The sequence below is a fragment of the Myodes glareolus genome, chromosome 1 (genome assembly GCF_982192425.1).
Source record: "Myodes glareolus chromosome 1, mMyoGla1.1, whole genome shotgun sequence".
NCBI classification, from domain to species: Eukaryota; Metazoa; Chordata; class Mammalia; order Rodentia; family Cricetidae; genus Myodes; species Myodes glareolus.
The window spans coordinates 116,519,735-116,524,987 of record NC_142026.1 but is presented as its reverse complement, the minus strand read 5'-3'; the positions used below and the strand labels follow the sequence as shown (position 1 = coordinate 116,524,987).

The 5,253-nt window shown below is 42.7% G+C and overlaps 1 non-coding gene across 1 annotated transcript; it reads left to right on the top strand.

Moving 5' to 3' along the window:
* The first annotated feature begins 3,909 nt into the window (after positions 1–3,909).
* On the top strand, positions 3,910–4,209 carry LOC148123560 (signal recognition particle RNA). The gene has a single exon (XR_015734823.1).
* The last annotated feature ends 1,044 nt before the right edge of the window (positions 4,210–5,253 follow it).

Genomic DNA, 5,253 nt, shown 5'->3' with positions numbered 1-5,253 from the left:
ACTGGGACTTTTTACTGAGGGCTTGTCATGTGGAATTGTTTTAAACAAACAAAAAGTTCTAGTTTAAGAATGCAATGTCCCGACCACTTATTTCCTCTTTGAAATGATAGATTTGGGCTGTCTTGTCTCTAAATAGCTACTTTTGTAGCTTGTGTTTTAAGAGCAGCATATCTTAGATCAAATGACAAAATGAAGGGAAACATCTTGTGACCTTTGGGGTTTCAGTCATTGGGGATGCTTTTTTTTTTTTTTTTTTTGCCAAGACAGACAGTTGAGTATTTTGATATTCTGGTATTTATTTATTCAAGTCTATGGCAGAACCATCATGAATAATGGATATATGACAAAAAAAGAACCAAAACATGAAATACACATTTCTGAAATTCACTTGAACTTATTGAACAATAATTCAGTTTTAGTTGAAGAACTTTATTTCTTTGGAGGTAAGCATTTTGGGGATTTACATGGGTATAAATTTTTCATGGGTAGTTCCTAAAGACATCTGAACGTTATTGATCACAAAATTACCTAACTTGAATAGCAGATTTTTCTTTAATTTTAGCCACTGGGCAATTCAGGGCTTAAAAAATATTTCTTTGTTATATATATTTTGAGAATTTCATATATGGATTCAGTGTAATTTGGTCATATATATTCACACCCCCATTCTGTCACTTAACTCTCCCCAGATCCATCCCCTACTCCCTAACCAAGCCACAAATTTGTGTACTCTTTTTTTTTTTAATAACCCACTGGGTCCTGCCTCTGTACTCTTGGGCATGGAGCCATTCATGGGGATGTGGTTGACCCATGAGGGGCTATGCCTTTAAAGGAAACCAACTCTCTGTCTTGAAGAAGCTAACAGCTAACAGTAACTCTTCAGCTAGAGGTGGAGCTTCATGAGCCCCTCCCACCTCCATGCTGGAATGTTGGTGGGTTTACTCTTGTACAGATCTTGTGCAGGTAGCCACAGCTGCTGTGAGTGAGTTTGTGTGGGTAGTGGTCTTGTCTTATCCAGGAGACTGTTTCACTGGTTCTCCCTGACCTCTAGCTTTTTAGCCTTTTTCTCTTTCCTCTTCCATGATGGACCCCGAACCTTGGGAACTAGGACATGATATAAACGTCCCATTTCGCCTGAGCCCTCTGCAGATACTTAATTCTCTGCTCTTTGGCCAGATGTGAGCTTTGTGAACCACAGCCTGGTGCACAGAGAAACTTCTATGATGAAGTCTGAGAGCTGCCCTAATCTGTGGGCGTGGAGATAGGAATTTAGAGGCAATTTGTTGCTGTGTCCATTTAGCAAAATAATAGCCGTAGATTCAACCCATAGGACCTATGAGTTTCCACCACCGTGGGTTCCTGGCCATATTTACAAGCAGCCGCCATCGACATGTTTCCTCCTGTGGAACGGGCTTAAGTTGGGACAGAAAGCAGATCGCTCCTCCCTCTGGTTCCGTATTTCTTCTGTTTTCATTTCCAGTGTTTCTGGTACATCCTACCAAAGAACATGGACACAATAGATTTTGTAATACTCCTTCTGTGGGAAAATGTACTGAGTTCTCAACAGGGAAGCCACAAGTGAAACTCTTGAAAATAATTCATAAGTCAGATAGACTCAAAAATCCAATTCATGCATGTTCCTTGTGGTCTGTTTTACTTGACTCTGTCTAAAAGTCTGTTTCCTAGTGTTCAGGTATTTTTGTTTTTGTTTTTATTTTATGTGCATATATCCTTAGTACAGTTTTTTTTTGTACATTCTATCATTTACATCTGGCAAGAAACTCCCTCATTTCATATGATATCTAATACCCCATTTATGCTCAGCAGAATTATTCTCTGTTGTTTGGCAAGATGCTCAGCGGGGAAGAGTCCTCGATGCTCTTGTAGGGAGCTCAAGTTCAGTTCCTACCACCCACACCTTTTGTTTCTGCAGTTACTCCTATTGGTTGTGGTAGTGTATACTTGTAATTCAGGTGCTTGGACAAAAGAGGCAGGAAAATCAAGGTCATTGTGGTGGCTAGTTTTAACTGTCATCTTGATACACTCTAAATTCACATGGGAAGAGAATCTTAATGAGAGACTGGTTGGTCTCTCTGGTTGGTCTGTGGATGATTGTCTTGATTACGTCAGTTGATGTGGGACAACCTGAGCTGTGTAAGAGTGAAGAAGGCAAGCATGCATGTATTCATTGTTCTAGGATTCTCTCTATTATTATATTATAATATATTCCTTATGAAGAGCAAGCATGCATGTATTGATATATTATTCTATATTATACTATATTATATATTTCTTATTAAGGATCTCACTAACCACTAGCTCCTGCTGCTGTGACTTCCGTGCTGTGACGGACTGTGTCCTGTAACTGAGAGCTAACAGATACTCTTTCTTTTCTCTAAGTTACTTTTACCAAGAGTATTTTATCATAGGACCAGGAAACAAAACTAAGATCGTCACCTTGGTTATGCAGTAACTTTGAGACTAGCCTGGACTAGGATCTTGTTTCAGGGCCTGGAGAGATGGCTCAGCAGTTAAGAGCACTTGCTGTTCCCAAGAGTAGCACTCGCATGGTGGCTCACAACCATCCGTCATTCCAGATCCAGGAGAACTAATGCCTTCTTCTGCTTCTGTGGTCATGGGCGTAAGGGTCGGGTCATGTGAATTCAAACATGTAGGCAAGCTGGGTGTGGTTGGCTATGCCTTTAATCCTAGAACTCGGGAGACTAAAGCTCTGTGAGTTCAAGAACAGCCTGATCTACATAGGACGTTTCAGGCTAGCCAGGGCTCCGTAGTGAGATTTTCTCTCAAATAAACAAAAATAAGAACCAGGCATAGTGGCACACACCTTTAATCCCAGCACTCAGGAAGCAGAGGCAGGATGATCTCTGCGTTCAAGACTAGCCTGGTCTACAAAGCAAGTTCCAGGACAGCCAGAGCTACACAGAGAAACCAAAAGGAAAAAAAAGAGAGAGAGAGAGAGAGAAAAAACAGAAAAGAAAAAGAAAGAAAGAAAGGAAGGAAGGAAGGAAGGAAGGGAGGGAGGGAGGGAACTCAAAGAAACAAAAATGATACAGCTAAAATACTCATACATATAAAACAAAATAAATCTTTAAGATCTTATCTGAAAAAAGATTTAATTTTGAAGCACATAATAGAAAATTTGCTTGAACCAGCTTAGACAGAAATCGTAATTTATTGTGCTTGTGACCATATTGTGGTTGAAGGCCCTCAGCTAGCCACATCTCAAGACACCAGAACGTAAGGTCAGAACGCTGATGGGACTCACTGCTTCTCAGTTTCGTTCTCTCACTGCAGGGCAACGTCTTCCTTCAAGAGGTCATTATCTTCCGGTGCAAGTCTTTTATCAGGCATATGGTATGCAAATATTTTCATTAAATTTGCAACTTGATGGTTTTTGTCCCCCCTTTTCTTTTTAACCCCTGTAAACTTGTATTCAGAGCAGAATAATGGTGGCTCGGCTGTTCTGTGGCATGTACTTCACTGAGGGGACCCCAGGGGAGCCAGCTGCAGCCCGGTGAGGAGGGTCCAGGTAGTGAACAGTGTGGTCCCAGGCTGAGCTTTCTGATCTGCCCCACTGGTCTGCAAGTGCTCAAAGCACTAAAACAGCCACTGGAATGTAGCTGTGTCCGGAAGAGGGGCTCAAGCAGTTTTAACATGAAGCACGCACAACTTAGAGGGAGTGCACGCAGCCCTGAGTCTTAGGTGCTCTGCAAAGCTGAATGCTGGACCTGTGAAGAGGTGTCCTTGCTCTTCTTCCGACTCAGTTTCCCCACATCACTTAATGCTATACCATCCAAAGAAGGGACAACAGACCTCCAGGTGACTTCACATGTCTATCCCGAGGAACAGACACACTCCTGTAACACAAATACTAAAAACCCAGAGACAGCCGGGCACGGTGGCGCACGCCTGTAGTCCCAGCTACTCCGGAGGCGGAGACAGGAGGATCGCTTGAGTCCAGGAGTTCTGGGCTGTAGTGCGCTATGCCGATCGGGTGTCCGCACTAAGTTCAGCATCAATATGGTGACCTTCCGGGAGCGGGGGACCACCAGGTTGCCTAAGGAGTGGTGAACTGGCCCAGGTCGGAAATGGAGCAGGTCAAAACTCCCGTGCTGATCAGTAGTGGGATCGCGCCTGTGAATAGCCACTGCACTCCAGCCTGGGCAACATAGCGAGACCCCATCTCTAAAAAAAAAAAAAAAACAAAAAAAAAAAACAAAAAACAAAAACCGGAGACAGATATTGGGGTGCAACCAGATCGAGATCCTGTCTCCGCGAATCCTGAAGATTCCTTACCGCACACTCCACTCAGTTCCTGTCTCTCCCTGTTTATATTCCTCTCTCCATCCAGCTGTATCACTCCTGTCTTCACCTTCCTAGTGCCGGAATCACCTTTGTGTGAGCTCTGTTTCTCTGTTAGATAGATTCAATCTTGTGTAGCCCAGGGTAACCTTGAACTCACAGAGATCTGTCTGCCTCTGTCTCCTGAGTCCTGGGATTAAGGATGTGCGCCACCACCCACTGGCCTGTATGGCTGACTAGTATGGCTGCTTTGCCCTCTGATCTTCAGGCAAGCTTTATTTATTAAAACACAAATAATATACCACTCTACACTCCATACCTCTGGAGTTTGTGGGTCCATTTCCCACAACTCTGGGAATATGCTTTTCTTTTTTGTCTTTCTGTCTGTATTTCTTTCTTTCTGTCTGTCTGTCTGTCTGTCTGTCTGTCTGTCTGTATTTCTCTCTCTTTTTTCTCCTCCTCCTTCTGCTTTTTGTTTCTTCATTTCTTTATTTATTTAAATTTTCTTTCTTGGCGTTTTTTTGTTTTGAGAAAAGGTCTTACTATAGCTCGGCTTGGCCTCAAATTCATGATCTTCAGTCTTAGCCTCCCAAGTGCTGAACATCTGAGGGATGTGGCACCCTACTTGGCTCGGCAACGAAACAGCGACCACAGTCACGATGCACAAAACCAAAAACAGACTGGAAACTTATATATTAGACTTAATCAAAATGAGAAACTCCTAAAAATATACATATTAAACTTAATCAATATGAAACACTCCTTGGGTGGGCATGCCTGAACCCTCAGTGTTTGAAAGGCTAAGTTAGTGAGTTTGAGGCCACTATGGGCTGAATAGCGAGATTTTTGTCTCAGAACAAAAAAAAGGACCTGGAATGTAGTCCAGTGACTGCTTTCTTGCATAGCACGCTCAAGGCTATCTCTCAAAGC